The following is a 21,858-nucleotide window of genomic DNA, read 5'->3' on the forward strand; positions in this document are numbered from 1 at the left end:
ATTGAAAATTGTTGAACAATAAAAATAAATGTTTATTAGTGGATCAGTTGATTGATTCAGTCATACACAGTAGCTGTTTTGATGTTCTTAAAAATAATGAGGGGTAAAGAAATGGAGGAATGCAATCAGGAATACTCAAGTGAACATTAAATGTGGAATGTAAAAGATAGAAGTATAAAGAGGTATGTTTTCAAAATGATGTTATTAGGAGATTTAATAGTGTGCTATCAGTGACAAAACTAGAGCAATCAGGTGAAAGCATCAATGGAATGTACAAAGTAGTCAAGATTCAAGTGTTTCTCAGTCAGTGAAACATAGATATCCCAGAATGGTATAGGCTATTTCTCAGGTAGCTCTTTCTCCTTGTGAAGAAATTTGAAGCAATGTCCCTGAATGCTTCCCACTCTTGTAATTTGATTTGTTTCTTATATATTCTTGAGTGTTCTCTTCTGGCCTCAGCAAGATCACATAACATTTGGGAATAAAGATGCAACTTAGTAACCCAGCACTGGAGGCTAGGATGGAGAAGATCTCCACAACTACCGTGGCCTTGCCCTTGGTACTCTGGTATGTAGGAATAAAGGAGACCCACACACTGCAGAACACCAGCATGCTGAAGGTGATGAATTTGGCTTCATTGAAAGTATCAGGCAGGCTCCTGGCCATGAAAGCCACTGTGAAACTCCCCAGTGCTAGGAAGCCAACATAGCCCAATACACTGTAGAAACCAATGATAGATCCCTCATTACATTCAATGATGATCTGTTTGGGTTCAGAATATATGTCTATGTCTGGAAAGGGGGGAGAGATTCCCAGCCAGATGCCACAGAGAATTGCTTGTACCCCAGAGCAAAGGAGAACAACATAATTTGACATGTTAGGATGCAGCCATATCCTTTTCCTGATCCCAGGTTTTGTAACCTTGAAGGCTAGAACTACCAGAATGGTTTTTGCTAAAATGGAAGAAACAGCTACAGTAAACATAACTCCAAATGTAGTTTGTCGAAGGAGACAGGTGGCTGCAGTGGGATGACCAATGAAGAGTAAGGAGCAGAGGAAACAGAAGGTGAGGGAGATGAGGAGAATATAGCTAAGGGCTTGGTTATTGGCTTTAACTAAGGGGGTATCACGGAACTTCACAAACACCCAGAAAATCAGAGCTGTCAGTACAGAAAAGAAAAGAGCTACACAGGCTAGAGTCATCCCCAGAGGTTCTTTGATATCCAGGAAGGTAATGGATTTGGGGAAGCAGTGATCTCTTTCTTTATTTGGATACTCAATCTCAGGGCATTTCATACAATGCTTCATATCTGTAGAGAAAAAGAATCATCTCAGTTTTATGTTTATAAAATTCTCCTTATTCTCAGATCCAGTAAACAAATATAGTAGCTCTGGTTAATTCTTTTGGCTCCAGTTGGTGGTATGTGCCCCTTGAGATATTATTGGTGTCAGAAGCAAATTTCTATCTCCATTGTGTCACTTTTTTTAACACCATCTCTCAGTGACTGGAGGTCAAATGCCAGTAAATTCAAGTATAGATAAACCCATAGGAAAAGGAAGTTAAAAAACCAAGGAACCAATGAGATGGGAAACTGATTCCAGAAGCACTGCACCCTTGGGTGGCTGAGGCAAATTAAGAAACTATGATTGGTTCTTGAGATGTGATGTGTAAGAGTTAGTGAGTGGAGAAAAGAGCTTATAAGGTCAGACCAGAAGCCAGCTGGGATCTTTTGGCTGGAGTTAGGAGAGCAGAACGAACCCTTGATGGAATTTAGCTATAAGCTCATCATGGCTGCCAATAGATTAGAAAGCTAAGTATCTATATTTTTTCTACCTTTCCCTCTCTTTACTAGTACTATTTCTTTGATTTAATAAAGTTATTAAGCTACTCTCAGTCTCATAATTTTAATTATTACATTGGAGACAATACAACAGGTAGCCACCAATGTGATCAAGCCCAGTTATATTGTGTCTATACCACTTATAATTTAGGAGTCTTACATCATGTTATTTTTCTGTATTTATCTTTCCCAATTGAAAACAATTATTCCTCGGTCTATATATACATGAATTGCATATGTGCTTGATGCAAATTCCCCAACATTAATCATAATAATAATGATAATAAGCTAGCATTTGTTTACCATCTATTATTTTCCAAGAATTGTGCTTTAACCATGATTATCACATTTGATCCTAACAAGAATGTTGTGAGAGTGGTCCTTCTAGTATACCAATTTCACAGGGGAGAAACTGGGGCAAGCATTAGTTAAATGACTTTCCTTGGGTCACAGAGCTAGTAAGGATCTGGGGGTGGGTTAGAGCTCAGGTCTTCCTGACTCCTTCCCCAGCATTCTATCCACTGTGCCACCTATTTGATCAATTTGTTCTCATTTTTGAGAATTGAATCCCCAGAATGTACTGCATCATTCTTAGGTTTTACAGGTAGTATGAGAATGTGGCTTTCCTCTAATATTATTGCATGATTCATTTCCAGCTTCACTGACATAGTTCCCCTTATTAGCCAATAGATAAAGTAGGTAAAACTAAGGTTTAGATTTTTTATTTTACTAAAATTAAATAGTAAGAAATAGTTTTTACAAATCATTTCCCTCTCAAAATCTATGTCACACTATCCCACAAATATACCCACACACAATCTTAGAATATTGTGATAAAATAGAAAATAAATAATGAACATGGTTATTGTGACTTGAGTTACCAGTACAGTTAGGCAACATTCATTTCTCTCTTGATCTAATATTCTTTGTCCCCAAATCGCTATTGCAAAAAGTAATTTTATTCAGTAAATAGCTGGCTTTCTCCTTTTCTACCAGAAGTCATAGTCCTTGAAGTTGCTTCTAGTGTTAAATGATTATCTCCTCGTATCAGTGTCAGCTTGGAAAATATGTCCCTCAACTGTAGTTGAAGCTGCTTCACACTGTCTTTCTGACTCCTGAAAAGGGTGCCTTCTTTGGCATTATGTTTTTGTGGTAATTAGAAATATGACTTAGAAACCCCCTCCATCCTCTAAAGAGTGATTCATTCTTAGATGCTCAGTTCTTCCTTTATACTTGGCTCTACCACAGCTGTCTTAGAATTGATTATTGAACTATTATTTATTAATTTTTTTGTTACAGGGCTAAGCAATGGGGATTAAGTGACTTGCCCAGGGTCACACAGCTAGGAAGTGTCTGAGGCCAGATTTGAACCTAGGACCTCCTGTCTCGAGGTCTGGCTCTCAATCCACTGAGCCATCCAGCTACCCAAACTATTTTTGCATTCATATTGTGTCAGTCAATAAATGGTATGGACCTTTCCATCTCAGCAGAAAACAAAGTGTTCATGGTTTTTCAGGGGATCATTGTGTGTGAACATCTTGTTAAAGCAGGAATCCAGCTTCATTTCTGATTTACATAGAGTGACCAAATCCTTCCAATTCAATAATGGATGAGAGTCTTAATGTCTATAGAGCCCTTCTGAATTATTTTATGATTTAAAAAGACTAAGAGTAGATAGTCAAAGAGGGTTCATTTTTGGTGTAGTTTCCATTTTTGTTTTCCAATAATTGTGTTTTTATTATCATGCAAAACACACTTCCATATTAGTCATTGTTGTAAGAGCACACTCATACAAAAATAAAACCCTCAAATAAAACCATAAATATGCTGTTGCAAAAGATAGTATGCTTTGATCCACATCCATCCAACTCTAAAATTTCTTACTCTGGAAGTGGATAGTATTCTCCATCAGAAGTCTTTCAGGATTGTCCCAGACCAATGCATTGCTTAGAGTAGCCAAATTTCCATAGTTAATCATCACACAATGTTGTTGCTCCAACAATCATCTTGAGGATGCCAACTTTGTCCTATGGAAATGTTTTGCTAAAGCATGTGATCAGGAAATGAGAACATTCAATTGTTGTATGGTCTATTGTGTGATGAGTTTGCCCATTTTTTTCATGTCTTCAATCACACTTCTCCATGATATAACTCACTTACTGTTTTAGCCTATTCACTCAGCTCAATGACATTTTCCTGAAGTTGATCCCTATCAGATAAGTTGGAAGAGCTGCCTGGAGGAGTCCATGCTTGTTAACAGTGCTAGGATGTGCTATGAAAAAAACACTGCATTTGGACAATCCAAGTTCCAATGTTACCTCAAATATTTTAACTTACTAGGTGTATGACATTTGGCAAGTCACTTAACCTCTGTTTACCTCAGTTCCTCATTTGTAAAATGAGAATCTTAGTAGAACCTACTTCTCAAGATTTGGGAGCAAATAAAAGGAAGTAATATTTGTAATGATTTGCAACCTTTAAGGTACTATATGAATGCTACTGTTGTTATTATAGGAGTCACTGTTCACTCCCTTTTTTAGATGCATTATCAAAATTTAAAGTCAAATAATCTAAGCACTGATTCCCAAGGGACTTCAGCAGAAATACTTCTTCATACTGAAAATGCCTATTCCTTGCTGTCTTTATTCAATTCTCTTCCTAATGATACACTCTCCCATCATAAACTGAAGTCTTGACAAGACGGGCTACAGTTTTTGATGGTGAATTTTTCTCTGCCTTTTCTGTGATGAGAGTACATAGAGTGATGTGTGAGCCTGTACTTCTATCTTGGTATGTGGAAAAAAACAATATGGCATAGCAGCCAAATGGGAATTCTTAATTCTTGGAATTTATGTCCTTTTCTGACTTTGTCTTAGTTTTGTATTAAAGCCTATGCCAAGCATTCATGAAGAGAAAAACTTATGTATGCATACTATGGATTGTGGTCATGCTAGGGAGACAATAGATTTCATTTTTAAGTAATCAATCTGAATTTTTTGTGCACGTTTGAATTTTACATTGTGCAATTGGGTTTGAGATATGATCTTATTTTGATTTTTTCTTTTTCCCCTTTCTCATTTGAGTATGATTCCACTAATCAGTGCTGATGGACACATGATGACTGATGTCAACAACCCCTGTGGGGGTGGCTAATGTTAATGCCAAAGTAGGAGAGCTGTCTCAGTGGACTTAGGAAATGGCTGTTCAGCACGTACCAAGGTTATTTCAGTAATTAATAGCACATAAAGAGAATTTTCACTGTGAATTTCTTCAGCAAGAATTTCAGTATAACTTATGTGTTTAGTTGTATGGAGATATTAAGTATTGTACCCGCTTTCATATCAAATAGTAATCTACTGACATACACAGTTACCTTCATCCTAGTACTCATATATCTACATAGAATCACAGGTTTAGTCCTGGAAAGGATCTTAGATGCCATCTATATCAATCATTTTATTATAGAAATGAGGAAATTAAGGACTTCTGAGGTAAGATGACTTGCCCAAGGTCATACAGATGGTAAATATCAAAGATAGTATTTGATCCCCAATCCTCTGACCCTTTATTAACTGTTCTTTTCATTGAACCACTTTGTCTTTCAAAGATCATGGGAGTCAAGATTGAATGAACCTGCAGACTATCTCATCTAATCCTATCATTTTAGAAGTGTGGGGAAATTGAGACCAATGGAAGCTATGCTACAACAGAGACACACAGCTAAAAAGTATAGGAAATGGAAATTAAATCAAGATTTTCTTGACTCCAGGTCCAGTCCTATATCCACTACACCAGAGTACAATGAATGCACTATCGAGTATATGAGTGTTCAAGAAGGACTATCATCTCTAATGTGAGGGCTTGTTGAGCCCTTTTCAGGGTTGTTCTTTCATCTTTGGTGTCCTTCTGGCAGCCAGCTCTTACCCATGACTCTAAGAAGCTGTAGCATGCATAGCAGCCACACCCTGGTAAAGCATCTAAGGAGATGGGTTAAACCAGGCTGAGAATCACTAATAGGCCATAAACCTTTTAGTGAATTGGGGGGCGGTGTTTACCCCAAACACATGAAGACTTTCCCCTATGGAATTGTGGATAAAAACAATTTGTTTAATGGTCACGAAGGCAGGAGAACCAGAAGCAGTGGAGCACGTAAAGCATGATCAGACATTGGAGGTGCCAAGGACATCTACTGCATCCCAGGCCATAGCCAGTCATCCTCACCTTTGTCTTGCCACTGGACTTTGATGACTCTGGAAGAGTGAGGCTAATAATTTTGTTCAACTCTCCCTCAATTAAATCCAATTCATGCACAAGTTTTTCATTACCCTGTAATGTCATTGACCCTCTTTAAAAACAGAGGATGAATACCAAGAAAACAGTGGGAAAAGCACTGACTCAGAGGACCTGGGTAGAAATCCTAACTCTGATACTTCTTTTGTAACCTTGGACAAGTCACTTGACATCAATAGATCTGTGCAGTCACATCTCATTTTCTGATTTTTCCTTGACTGGTCAAATAAAGGAATTGAACTGGTTGGCTCTGGAGGTTCCTTCCCACTCTAGATCTATGATCCTACATATTCATCCAACTGATGCTTATCCTAATGCCAAGGTGTGCAGGACCTGAAAGAGAACAAGGACATGAGATCCACACCAAGAAAGAAAACAATCTGCTTCCCTTTGGGATTGCATATTTTGTTACTTTATCATCAGTGTTCCCATGAATTTTATGTATCAACAAGACCTGAATAGCTATCTATTATACCTTCATTGGATTTGTTAGGGAAAGTCATTACAAATATTTACTCATTTGATTGGAAATCTCCCCTTCTGGACAAGCTGAACAGTCAAAGCAGCAGATGGGCTCTCCCTCCAGTGGGATTTTCCTGAATCCAGGGGCACAGCTATCACTACACACAGCAAGGGGAACCTGAATAGTGAAAAGAGAAGAAAGTGCTTCAAGGGTCTGGACCATAACAACAGATGGTAGATTATTGTGTGAGAATTTATTCTATCATTTTGTGAATAATGAGTAATGAAATCATGTTTTGTAGAAGAGTTTTAGGACTTCTCTCTGGCCCATAAATCAATAAGTACACACAATAGAATATCTCCTACACTTGCATTCTAATTTTTATTCCCTTTCATCATTGCAAGGTGTCTCAAACTGAGCTACTCCTCTGCCCTGGCCTTCAGATTCTTTATCTGAAAAAGGAGGTTGTTGGACTATAAAAATATCTAATTCTAAGTGCAATATGGTTCATTGTAACAATCTTTATTGTTGAAAGAAAGACTACTATTTTTATCCATATAAGAAGTAAGGCATACAGAGTTAAAAGATGTGACAGAGCAGGTTTTTCAGGGAAATTAATAGCAAACCCCACAGCAATTTGGTACATTTAATGGTAAATCAAATTGTTCTAGAATATTATAAAATGCAGCTCATATAAAATAAATTAACTCAACCCATTGTTCAGTTTCATTAGGCAGAACTTCACAATGACTGAATGATTTACTTTAGTTGAAGTCAAGTGAATGGGTGGTCTGGCATAATACAGCATATGAAATACATGGTGGGAATAATATCTTACTTGATTACTTGCTATTTATTCCTGAGATTTCTTAGGGAAAATGTAGACAAGTTCCAGATTAAGATATTCTCTATAGAAATATGACTATGCATGAATTAATAAGAATACCTAATATTTATGCAGGATTTTAATATTTAAAAGCTCTTTGTGTACATAGTCTAATAAACAAAATGTATTTCTATGGCTGGAAGTCTCAAATTAATATTGAAATTATCTCTGACCTTTGATTCCAACCAACCCCACACTATGGCCTCTTTACAGATGGTGAAATCTTGACCAAGTGGAGCACTGGGGATAAACTGCCCCACTTTTACTAAAGCTTCAGTATCATTAGGAAAGTGCAAAAAGTTCATAATGCTATATTGAGCCTCAGAACTTCCTGTGTCATCCAGAAACACCTGGTCACCAGCACTGTTGTTAAACTGGGTGTTCTTCAGAAAGGAATGGAGCTGAAAGGGAAGAGAAACATCAGTCACTTTCTTCTGGCCAAGGGCAAGGATCTCCCCAAAGCATGACCTAGGACACCCTAGGGTTTATGACTAGATGTTTGTGCTCTTGTTTGGTGAGGAAAATAAATATCCTTGTTTCTTTAAGAACACATCTAGAAAATAGTCTCTATACTCTACTATGGGGATACTTTTATATTTTCAGCACCAAGGAAAGTGAGTTTCAGTTATGTTATCAAGTGTTCAAGAAATGTTTATTTAAATGATGTGAATTTACTCTAATATGCTGCTGGTGGAGTTGTGAATTAATCCAACCATTCTGGAGGGCAATTTGGAATTATGCCCAAAGGGCTTTAAAAGACTGCCTGCCCTTTGATCCAGCCATACCACTTTTGGGTTTGTACCCCAAAGAGATAATAAGGAAAAACACATGTACAAAAATATTTATAGCCACACTCTTTGTGGTGGCAAAAAAATTGGAAAATGAAGGAGTATCCATCAGTTGGAATATGGCTAAATAAATTGTAGCATCTGATGGTGTTGGAATATTATTGTGCTGAAAGGAGTAAAGAAATGGAGGAATTCCGTGTGAGCTGGAAAGACTACCATGAATTGATGCAGAGTGAAAGAAGCAGAACCAGGAGAACATTGTACACAGAGATGGATACACTGTAGCATGATTGAATGTAATTGACTTTGCTGCTAGCAGCAATGCAATGACCCAGGACAATGCTGAGGGACTTATGAGAAAGATGTTCTCCACATCCAGAGAAAGAACTGTGGGAGCAGAAATGCAGAAGAAAAACATATTATTTTTTTTTCTTAAATTTTTTTTTATTTTTTTTTTTAGACCCTTAACTTCGGTGCATTGTCCCATAGGTGGAAGAGTGGTAAGGGTGGGCAATGGGGGTCAAGTGACTTGCCCAGGGTCACACAGCTGGGAAGTGGCTGAGGCCGGGTTTGAACCTAGGACCTCCCGTCTCTAGGCCTGGCTCTCAATCCACTGAGCTAGCCCAGCTGCCCCCTGAGAAAAACATATTATTGATCACGTGGTTCAATGGGAACAGGATTGGGGATGTTGATATTAAAGAATCATCTACTGCAAATATTGATAATATGTAAATAGATTTTTTTAAATTTACTTATTTATTTAAACCCTTAACTTCTGTGTATTGGCTCCTTGGTGGAAGAGTGGTAAGGGTGAGCAATAGGGGTCAAGTGACTTTCCCAGGGTCACACAGCTGGGAAGTGTCGGAGGCCAGATTTGAATCTAGGACCTCCTGTCTCTAGGTCTGGCTCTCAATACACTGAGCTACCCAGCTGCCAAATGATACATAGATAACTAAGTGGGATTGCTTGTTAGCTCTGGGAGGGGGAAGGTGAGAGGAGTGGGAAAAATTATGAATCATGTAACCAATCACTACCATATTTTTTAAAAATTATGTGAATTGACTTCTGAGCAAGAAGGGCACATTCAATCCTTCATGTAGTGCTCACAATAACATCACTCTAGCTAGGCAATGAGGTCACACAGTTCTCACAAGCTTGTCCTCCTTTCACTTCCAGAGTAAGCTCCTCCATCAAATGCTATGGAGAAAATGTAACCCAAAGTTGCAGTGTGTATGTGTATATATTTGTATTTATATTTATATTTTTAATAAAAATTATGTTTCTGAGAGAGAGCCAGGCATGGAAAGTCAGAAACGTGTATACATTTTAGTGGAATTTGTTGCTACTAACAGAAGATCTAGTCTAGTCTCGCCCTTTGGGCCAGTGGAGATTTTCAATAATCCTTGAATAGGACTGTCTTCAATTAATCAGTCTGATTTTCCACACAGGGATAGACAAATTTGCTACAATTTCTCTCAAAGAAAGTTGATAGTTCTCTAAGAGACTTCATCTCATAAAGATAAGTGGCCTAGAGGACAACTGGCTGGATTTGAGTAAATAAGGCTTGATTTCAAATGTCCAGATTTTTAGTAGGTGTTTGACTCTGGAATAAACTAAAATCTCTGGGTCTCATCTTCTTCATCTGTATAATAGGGATAATAATAATGCCCTCCTCATAATGTTGTAAAGGTGGGAAGGGAGCATCACATTGAGGAAAGAAGTGAGCCATATTAGGTCATATGTTAGTGGCAAGAAAGTCAGCTCACAAAGAGAAATAAAAAAATCTCTCCTGAGTTCCTTTTGAAATTAAGGGAAATATACTATGACAACTGTGCATATTAACAACTTGGAGTATATTGTAGAGAATTCATGATGATGTATTTTTAAAAAGAATCTTATCATATTTTACCTTATTTTCTTCACACACTATATTGTAGGTAGTTTGAATTTATTGCTATGGCCTAAACTCTACATTATGTCTCTTGCCTCCCTGTCTCTTTGCATGGACTACTTCTCCATACAATTCATTCATTCCCCCTTTTAGATAAGACCATTTAGACTGTACATAGCCTCATATTTAATTTGTTTTTATTCTGAATATATTTTCATATGTTCATGTTTTGTTTTCTAATAGGTCACAAGCTTCATGAAGACAAGGACTCTTTAATTGTCATTTTTTTTATCTACATTGCCAACCACACAGTAGCATTTCATACATTCTTGCTGATTGATTTTAGAATTGCTAATGTAAAATCATATTACAAACTTTTATTTTCCAGTTCAAATGAAAATATTAAGAAATGAGAGTTTTCTGGTTTAACAATGCTTTCCAGACTTTTTCCTGTTTGAAAATATGGCAAGAACACAGGCCAAGATGTCAGGAAAGAGATGACAGATGATGACTAAACTTAACTCTTGTCTCCATTAGGTAGGACCTGTTTAGTGTGAATTAGTAGAGTCTCTTGGAGAACAAATTTGAATTTACAATTTTTGAACCTTAAAATGTGGTAATTAATCCAAGCTGAATAGAAAGATGCAGATTTTCTTAATTACACTGCCTCAAGGGGTTCTTTATGTACTCTAATCCACATCTGCTATTATTGTTCTGTAATGTTTACCCCAAAATGTATTTTTAACATGTTATAACTTTTTCTGATTCAAGATTCTTTAAAAATGTCACTTCAAATTGTCTTGGGGCACAGATATATCTGAGAACATTGACAAACTATGCAAGTTTAGATTTTTTTCTCCAAGCTAGATTATGTGGTTTTAGTATGATGTTCAATTAAACTGGCTGAAATTAAGCTCTTAATAAATTACTTATTTATTCATTTATGAATTTATTAGGAAACTCTAAGACTATATTTTATAGACAAGTTTCAAACTATACTGGGATAAGAAGCAGCCACAATGAAGAAATAACATATTCTAGAAGCATTGATACATTTCTAGTATTTACCACAATAGCTGGCACATTGTAGGCATTTAATGTTACCTGCCATGGCTGAAATAGCCCGCTTTCTCCATCTTTTACAGATACTTTCTCTGATGTCCCCAGAAGCATTTCATGGAGGGCCCAGGCCACAGAATATACAGCATTGTAGATGGTATAACTCAGACCAGTCATAGACATGTCAAAGAAACTAACAGGCAGAGCTTCCAAGGAGGCATTTGGTGAGCACTCATTTTGCTCCTGATTTTCAAGTTTCTCTTGACTCTTGAATGCTGAGCACCAGAACTCCTTAAGTAAAATATCATTTGGATATTTGGCAGGGTTCACTGTCCTAAGAAAAGTCTTAAAACCAGGTATCTCATTTGTTATATGTGAAAATGTAAGTGCTCCATGGAAAGTGTAACCATCATTCCAATGGGGCCTCATTGTAATGTCCAAATGAGATGTGGTGATCCACACTTTCCCTACATAGACAAAAACAGGCTGTGAATATCTAAGGATCATGAGTGAATCCGTGTCACCATGGATAATGAAGACTCTGACTGAGGATTGTAAGATACGTGGCATAAACATATCCTGGGATTCTTCGTGTCGTCTCTCACTGACTGGGAGCTTCTCTGTGTAGGCCAGACAGATGCCATGCTTGAGCATCTCCCCTTTTAAGGCCCAGAGGAATTCCTCACCTCTCATATCATCTGTGGTCACCAGACCCACCCATGTCCATTCAAAATGTACCATTAAGCGGATCACACCACTGTGCAGAGAGGAGTCCCTTTGGGCCAGCTGGAAGAGAGAAGGAAACTGGGCCTTGTCACTTAGAATGGAATCAAAATGTCCATAGCTGATCTGCATGGGAAAGAAACATGGGACATTTTGGTTTCTCTAACTTTGATATTATTGAGGGAATTATAAGAAAGTAAAAATTATTATTAAAATTTCTAGTTTTAGAAGAAAGGCAATGGATTTAAGAATTCCCTGGTAATGTTTATAATGTTATCTAAATCAATTCTATTTGTAAGAATAAACCTTCAAAGATTTCACCATAATTATATAAAAATAATTAAATTGATGTGGAAGAATAAGATATAAATGATCTCAAGGGAAATTATGAAAAAAATCACAAAGAACCTGTAAAATTAGAATTTGGGAGATGCCATCTAAAAGTATATATATTTTCTATGGACACGTGAGAACTATCAAACTACATTTCTGTGGTCCAATGTGTTTCCAATTCTGGTTCTTTGAGCATGGGGACACCTGCGTCACCACGCAGAGAACAGTTTAAATGAGAGGAAATCCAAAAGTAAGCCCTCTTTAGCTACCCGGAGGCACGCAATAGGAAAGGTAAAATGCCGGCAGGAGTTTTGAATTCTTTCTGGTGCGTGGTCTAATAATTTTACCAGCATGGCCATGGCTTTAATTAAACTACTAATTTCTATATTTACATCAGTCTTTATCATTTTTAATCATAACAATTCCCTAGATGTACCAGACTTCAAGTTTTACTATAAATGGATAATCATTAAAACTGTTTTGTATTGTTTAAGAAATAGAGATTGTTCAGTGGAATAGATGTTATAAACACTATACAACAAGATGATCACAGTAACATAATTTTTGATAAATTTTAAAGACCTCAGCCAATAGTGGTATGAAATCACTATTTAACAAAAAGTGCCGAGAAAACCAAAATATAGAATGGCAGTAAATAGGTAGGTAAAAGTCTTATACCATGTATCAATATAACCTTCAAATAGGCACACATTTTAGACATGAAGACTGACATAAAAAAATTAAAAAGGAAGGAGAAAATACCTTTCAAATCTATTGATTAGAAAATAATTCCTGATTAAGGAGAGGATGGAAAGGATCAAGAAAATAAAATTGGGGGTGGGGGCGGCTAGGTAGCTCAGTGGATTGAGAGCCAGGCTTAGAGATGAGAGGTCCTGGGTTCAAATTTGACCTCAGACACTTCCTAGCTCTGTGACTTTGGGCAAGTCACATAACTCCCATTGCCTAGCCCTTACCACTCTTCTGCCTTAGAACCAATACACAGCATTGATTCTAAGATGGAAGGTAAGGGTTTAAGAAAAAAGAAGATAACATGGATGATTTCAATTACATAAAATTAAATTCTTTTTCAGAAACAAAGCCAAGTTGGTTAAATCACAAGGGAAATAGGCCATTTGATGAAAATCTTTGATGTAAGTTACTTTGATAAAAGTCTCAATTTCAAGATATGTAAGGCATGGAAACACCTTTACAAGAATGATATTTATTCCCCAACTGATAAATAATTAAGGGATAGAAACATACAGTTGTTAGAGGAAGAAGTCCTGAGCCACGGTAAATAATTATTAAACTCTGGAATAATTAGAGAAATGTAAATGTGAGGTTCCATTGTACAGTTATCTGATTGGCAAAGTTGGCAATGAAAGAAATGACAAATGTCAAAGAGGCTGGATTGGTGACATTGAGGCATGGTTTAACCATTCTGGAAAGCACTTTGGAACTTTATCTCAAAAGTTACTAAATTGTGAACTCCCTTTGACCCAATGACAACATTATTAGGCATATATTCCAAAGAGATTAAAAAAGGAAAAATATCCATGTGTAGAAAAACTCTTTTTTTGTGAGGTGGCAAAGAACTTGAAACTGAGGGGATGCCCATGAATTAGGGAAGAACCGAACAAGATATGGTATATGAATATGATGGAATGTTTTATAAGAAATATATTTCTCTAAGAAAGATAGTGTCAAAAAAGCTGAGAAGGCTTGCCTGGACTGATGCAAATTGAAGTTCACAGAACCAGAAGAATAATTTGTAGAGTAACAGCAATATCATAAAGTTAATGAAATAAGATAGACTTAGTAACTCTGATCAGCACAATGACCATCGTCAGTTCTAAAGGATTCATGATGAAATATGCTATCCACTTCCAGAAAGAGAATTATGAACTCAGAGTAGAGATTGAAACCTATTTTCTTCTTTTTAATTTTCTTGAAACATAGTTAATGTACAAATTTTTCTTGCGTTTCTATATTTGTTTTCAATAGTATTAATTTTTCTTGGCTGTTCAATGGGTTTTGGAGGCAGAGAAGAGGGGGAGACAATAGATAAAGGGCATGAGTGTGAGGCACCTATGATGGCATGATTTCAAAAATATAAAATTAATATTGGAGAAAGAGGGATGCATTGCTAGAAGGGGAGGGGAGAGGTAGAATGGGGTAAATTGTTTCATGAAAGAGATAGAAAAGGAAGAATTTTGTTATAGAGGAGAGAAAGATGAGGGAAGTGTAGAATGCTTGAAACTTTGGGTCATCAGAATTGAATGAAAGAGAGAATAACACAGTTAGTTGAGTATAGAAATATATCTTGTCCTACATGGAACTAGCAAAGAAGCATAATGAGAGAAGGTACAGTCGATTAAATGGAGGGCATATTGTGGGAGTGGGAGTGTTGTGAAGCAGAACAGTTTTGAAGAGGAATAGGCTAAAAGAAGGGAGAAAGACCAAGAGAGGGAAGAACAAACAGAGGGTAAATAGGATGGAGTGAAATACACAATTAGTATTCATAACTGTGAATGTAAATGGGATGAACTCATCCATACAATAGAAGTGGATATCAGAGTGGATAAAAACTCAGAATTTAACTATATGATGTTTACAAGAAACACATTTGAAGCAGAGAGCCATACATGCAGAAAGTATAAATAAAGGGCAGAAGCAAAATATATTATACTTCAGGTGAAGGTTTTTTTTAAAGTAAGACTAACAATAATGATCTTAGACAAAGCAAAAGTGAAATATGTCTAATTCAAAGAAATAAAGAAGTAAACTATACCTAAGAGCCAAAAGAGTAATATCAATGAACATATAGGCACCAAATGGTACAGTATTCAAAACTTTTTAAACATTTTATTTTTCCAATCACATCTAATAATAATTTTCAGTATACACAGTCCAAAATTTTAAGATCCAAATTATCTCCCTCTCTATCTTCCCTCCCCCCTCCCTGATATGAGAAGCAATTTTATTTAAGTTGTATATCACACAAAATATATTTCATTATTGGCCATTTTTGTGAGAGAATACAAAATACAGAACATTAGAAATATTAAATGCATTTTTCAATCAAAATGCAATAAAATTATATTCAATAGAGGGCTGTGGAAAGCTAGATTTAAATTAATTGTAAAGTAAATAATAGAATCCCAAAAATGAGTGAGTCAGAGAACAAAGACAAAAAATTCAATTTGGTTAATGAGAGTAATAAGACAGTGTACCAAAATTTATTCAATACAGCCAAACAAATATTTTTAAGAAAATTTATATCTCTAAATGCTTACATCAGTAAAATTGAGAAAGAGCAGAATAATGAATTGGGCATGCAACTAAAAAAATAGAAAAAGAAGAAATTTAAAATCCCTAATTAAACACCATTAAACTTAAATACATTAAAATTAAACACATTAAACATTGGAAATTTTGAAAGTCAAAAGAGAGATTAATAAAAATGAAAGCAAGAAAACTATTGAACTAATTAATTAAAGTAGGAGCTCATTTTATAAAAAAATATAAAATACTCTCAATTTTATTGAAATAAGAAATAAGAAAACTGAAATAGCAGTATAAAAAGTGAAGTCACTAGCAATGAAGAGGAAAGACATGCAATTATTAGGAGCAATTTTGCTCAATTATATGCCAATAAATCTAATAATGTAAGTAAAATGGATAAATAATTATAAAATATAAATTGCACAGATTAATAAAAGAAGAAAAAGACATGTAAATAATACCTTCTTAGAAAAAGACATTGAACAAGTCATGAATGAGTGCCAAAAAAAGAAATTCCTAGTCAGATGAATTCTTAAGTGAATTCTTCCAAACATTTAAAAACTAATTATTCCTGATGCAATATAAACATTTCAAAAATAGACAAAAAAGGAGTCCTACCAAAGTCCTTGTAAGTCACAAATACGGTGCTGATACCTAAACCGGGAAGGGCAAAAGAAGAGAAAGACTGTACACCAGTTTCTTTAATTAACAGTCTTGCAAAAGTTTTAATAAAATGCTAGCAAGGATGTAGCAGGCAAAGCCCAAGGACTTCCAAGGAGCAAAACTCTGGAGGACATAGACCTTCAGTAAAACCAAGGTCATAGCTCAGCTGAAGTTGGACACATAGCCCCTAAAACCCTCCTTTCCACTCCTCCCACTGTGACTGAATGTTCTTATAAAACTACTGATGTATGCATTCTCTGGGAATCTGGGTTAGATGGTTACATATTGACATATTGATCTATTATCCTATAACAGGGGTTGGCAATGTATGGCTCTTGAGCCATATCCGGCTCTTTTGAGGGCCAGATATGGCTCTTTCTGCAGGAGCCATAAAGTCCATTTTTTTTTCAGGCACTGTTACAGGAGCGGCACTGTGAGCACTGTATGGCTCTCAAGAAATTACATTTAAAAAAATGTGGCTTTTATGGCACTCATGGCCAAAAAGGTTGCTGACCACTGTCCTATAGGATACTCTATCTAAATTTGATGAGGTAAACCAAATCTATTGTACCCCTTGTAAATAATTAGTTGATCATTACATTTCATCATGTATGTAAAAGCTTCCCTTGGGCTTTGCCTGCTTCATCCTTGCTAGCATCTTTTTCCTTTGGTCTATGTTTTTTTTTTGTATCAGGACTAATATGTAAATATGTTTTTCATGAGTGCACACATATCATCTATATCAATTTGCGTCTTCCTCTAGATGAGTTTAAGAGAGGGATTGAGAGGGAAAAATTGGAACTCAAAAAATTTAAAAACAAATGTTAAAATTGTTTTTAAATGTAAGAGGAAAAATAAAATATACAGAAAAAAGAAAATGTAGCTCACTGCTAAACTATCCCCAAACTTCTCCTTTTCCGTCTTGCCCTTTTCTACTGAAATCAGCCACTGACACCTCCCTGTAACCCATGTTCATAACCTCTTAATCATCCTTGACTGGCTCCTTTCCTTTAATCTCTCCATATCCATTTAGTGACCACATCTTTCGTTCAACCTACATAGAATTTGGGATCTATTTATCCAGCCATATCCTCTTTCCTCACCCTTAATCTTGAATCTCCAATTGATTTTTGCACACTGAGCTCACTTTCTCATAGACATCTAAAACTCAATTAAGTGCCAAATTGAACTTTTTCCCCACTCCACAAACTCACCCCTTCTCAAACCTTCTTCTCTTCCTAAATTCACCATTACTGTCAAAAACAGAAACATCTTCCTAGAAGTCATTTTTTTTATTTCTAACTCTTTTGATACACCACCCTCTCATCTCTAATCTGTTGTCAGGTCCTATTGACTGGGACATTGTAATGTTTTCTGTATACTTTCCTCTGACACTGTCATGACCCCAGCTTGAATGCTCATCATTTCACACCTATCCTATTTTAATAACCTTCTGGTTGATCTCCTTTCCCCAGAATCTATCCACTCAACTCTGTCCTCTTTTCATCTGCCATTGTAATCTCCCTAAATACAGATATGACTATATTGGGCTCCCAGTCAATTAGCCTCAATGGTTCTCAATTTCTTCTAAGGTCAAATACAAGATTCTCTGGCTTTTAAAGCAAATTGAAACTTGGTCCCTTCCTATAGTTCGAATCACTTTATACTTTACTCCACTCTACACATTCTACATTGACTGGCATTCTCATCTTTCTGTGCTACAAGCCTCAAACACAACCCATTTCCCACCTTTGCACCTTTTTATTTGCCTATCTGCCCTACCTGAAACCCCCTGCTTGGCTTGACTTTCTAGATTTACTAGCTTCTTTCATCTGAAATTTCACCTTCTATAAGAGCATGTTCATGGTCCCCTTTAAAGGTATCACCTCCCCCTTTAGGTTATCTCAAATTTACTCCATAAAATGTTCTCATCCTCAACCAGCTTTGCTTGGTATGCCTTTTACTTTACACACTACATAAGTCTATCTATAAATTATAAATTCCCTGTAACACCTCACTGAATGCAAGTACTCTTCTTGTTCTTTGTACCTGAAGTTTCTAGCATATAGTAAATAAATGTTTCTTAGTTTGTCCTCTTCTGGTCTCTCACATTGCCAGCACCTTGTCCATAAGCTCATCACCTCTTGTCTGGAACACTAGAATCGTTTTTTAATTAATTTTATTTCCATTCTTTTCCCTCTGAAATGCAGAGACAATGCAGTTTGTTGACCCATGTTCTGAACTATAAGCCTAGGCATTTGGGCTCTCATATTAGCTCTGCTGTCGAGGAGATGTGTGGCCTTAGGAAAGTGTTGCTCATGTTGATCTTCAGAGTTTGCTGTAGTGCAATAGGGAGTTTGCTCTAGCTCATCTCTAGGACCCTTAGGCATGACAAAAATTGGGTAATAAATTCTATCATCAGTCCATAGTCTGGCCAGTACTGACTGACAACTCCACTACTTCCAAGTCTGAGTAGTTTGAGAAAAGCACAAAAGGTGGCAGCCTCAGTATCCCCCACCTGTGGAACCTTGTAGAGCTCTAGCAGGGTCCCCATCTGGACAGACAGAGCTGATGTGGCTCCTCCAATGACAGCCACAGGCTTCTCCTGTTGCCTGCAGCTGTAGTTAGGAATGAGCTGGCCCTGCCCAGACAGCCACCTCAGGGAGCTCTCCAAGGTTCTCTCATCACTGTGGTAGGCATTGTAGAGGTGGAATCCCAGAGAAGAAATATTAGGTAGCAGATTGGGGTCCCTGTTAATCTCTTCCACAGCAAATACCAGGGCCAGGACCTGCTGGTAATTTTTGTACAGCCACCTGAGGGATAGAGAGTAGTAAACTAAGAACAAAATATTCAAAGCTATTCCATTAGAATCAATCAACAAACATTTATGAAACACTTAATATGTGTCAGACCCTGTGCAGAAGGTCTAGGATATAAAGGAAAAGAGCAGTTCTCATTTGAAAAAAGGATCTCAGTGTCTGCTACCTTATTTTTCCAGTATATCTTTTGAATCTTTCTAAAACAATAAAATGGAAGTGATTCATAGAATCTGTGGTCTCTGTATCTTTGAACTGGCAATCTTATATTCCTGGAATATATCCCAGCATTATTTGAGGCCTTTTCCTTCATTTAAGACACAGCTTAAACACATCTTTTTTTTAAATTAAGTTTTATCTAATTCTAATATCCCAAATAGGTTGTGATTCCCTCCCAAATTATCTTAGTGTATAGTGTATATCTTAGTGTAAAGAGTGCCAGGTCTAGAATTAGTGACTATTAAGACCTGTGTTTAAATCTGGTCTCATAAACTTACTTGTTGAGTGACTCTGAGCAAGCTACTTAACTCCTTTTGCCCCAGTTTTTTCACTGGTAAAATTAGCATGTGAAGGAAATGACAAAACTAACCACTCTAATATCTTTGCCAAGACAAACCCAAATGGGGTCACCAAATCTCAAACATGACTGAATATGAACACCATATTTATGAAGTTTAATTTCTTTCATATATAGTTTATGTATAATTGTTGTCTCCTTCATTAAAATATAAACTGATGAGATGGGTTGGTTTATTTCTTTGTGTTTATATTCTCAGCTGCTCCTAGAACAGTGCCTGATATATAAGAGCTGTATGGTAAATACTTGATGATTCTCCAGGTTAACCATTCTTATATTTTTGTTCTATTCAATTATAATTTTGATGGCAGGAGCTTCCCCTCCTCATAACTAACCTCTACCTTTTCTTTTATACAACTCAATCAAAATAGAAGTTATTCAAACTTTTACAAAAGTCACAATATGTATTCAACTGGGACAAGTTCTGAGCAGTAGATGAAAAATAGCAGTAGATTAAAAAGAAAAGAAGGAGAACATTAAAATATATTCAAACAATGTAATCAACTGTAATAATACATATAATACAAATAATGTAATAATACAAATAATAATTTGTTTCTGTATTTTGACTGCTGAATGTAGATCTGCCTGGTGAGCAGAGGAAAACAGAGGATAAGGGAAAACCAGAAATGGAGAATGATCACTAGATAAAGGGACAGAATGAAGGACACGGAAATGCAGACATAAGGACTCATGAAGGGAATTTTAGTCTCCTATTGGCCATTTCCACATATGTTCCACTCTTATTCACCTCCAATCTCATGGCCAGGTACATCTTTTAACTCTGGGATTGTCAAACTATTTAACGATGATACTGCTCGGGCAAGGACATTCCTGGAGAAGGATCCAGATTTGGAAAGACAAAATTCTGGTTCTTGAGTCAAGATTTGTGCCCATTTCTCTCTTGATTTTGCATTTCTACACATTAAATATTTACTGTTATCCATATTTTCCCAGTGGCAACAAAATCTAAGCAAAACATTAAATTGAATTATCCACATAGATATTGCTATTTGAGGCCTGAGCATGACAGCAAATGCTAACGAGATGCCTCCATAAATCCTTCAGAGGTAGGTGCCATTTTACAAGGGGGGGGGAAATTAAGGCCTGTAGAGGTTAGAAAATAATAATAATATCTAATACTTATATAGTTATTCACTTTACATATAGTATCTCATTTGGGTCTTATTAAATGCCTGGGAAATAGGTACTATTATCTAAATTTAATAAGGGAGAAAACTGAGGCCCATAGATATTAATATGGTTCTTTGAAGTTTATAAAATGTTTTTTCAAACACAGTCTCATTAGCTCAACCAGAGGGTTCTGTCAGGTGATGGAATCATAAAGCTAGAACTGTCAGAGATCATAGAATGTTAGAGAAAACAGAATGGAACTTCTTCTACAGGACCATTTGTAATCATCACAGTGAAAAGAGTCATTTATGAGATAAACAGATAGACACTTACTTGTAATCCCTACAGCCCTTGTCAGGATGGCTCCCAAACAGTCCTGCTCCTCTGACACTGCTAACTTCTACTGAATAAAGGGGAAGAAAACTCCCAATCACCAGATTTCCATCCCTGGAAAGGCTGGGACTGGTTTTTGGGAAACAGTAGGGCTTCTGAGTCTTAGTCACAGAAGGCAACAGTTGTGTGAGTATTATCAGGAGGACAGAAATCAAGGAAAATTTTCTCTTAATATCAGGCAGCATCACCCTGCAATCAGTTAAAGTCCCAAGCCTGGGGAAGTTTTAAGTTGTGACTAGCAATGGAACAAACTCGCCTCCTTGGGTCTTGTTCTGACGGGGAACTGTCCAGTAACTGAAATATCACTTCTGAGTGCCAAGACCTATTTTGTATTTCAAAGGAAACACAAACAAATGTAAAGCAGGCTTCTATTTGGGGTAGCAATGGTAAGGGGAGAGTATTTAAGTATGTAGCTCTTAGACTGGATCCTTAATGCTTTTGTTTTGGAGAGGTGACAGGTGTCTTGATTTTCCTTAACATCAGCCCTCACCCTCATGCAGGTAGAATCTCTGGGGACCATCTATACCTGTAGCATCTCCAACTCTGTCTGAGTCCAAGGGGAGAATCAAAGTAGAAAAAGAAAAATATGTTTTGGAATCTCTTTCCCTAGCAGACAGAGCTCATGGGACCAAAGAAACTTTGTTTCTTATGATATTTCCTATTTATAATGTTTCCTCTTCCTTGGCTGTGGAACCATATGTTTCTCTGTATTAGCA

General features: G+C 36.5%; 1 pseudogene; it reads right to left on the reverse strand.

Annotated features, from left to right (window-relative positions):
• Nucleotides 1-338: 338 nt before the first annotated feature.
• LOC123232476 lies at nucleotides 339-21,291 on the reverse strand (annotated as a pseudogene).
• Nucleotides 21,292-21,858: the final 567 nt, after the last annotated feature.

The sequence above is a fragment of the Gracilinanus agilis genome, chromosome 1, assembly GCF_016433145.1.
Source record: "Gracilinanus agilis isolate LMUSP501 chromosome 1, AgileGrace, whole genome shotgun sequence".
NCBI lineage: Eukaryota > Metazoa > Chordata > Mammalia > Didelphimorphia > Didelphidae > Gracilinanus > Gracilinanus agilis.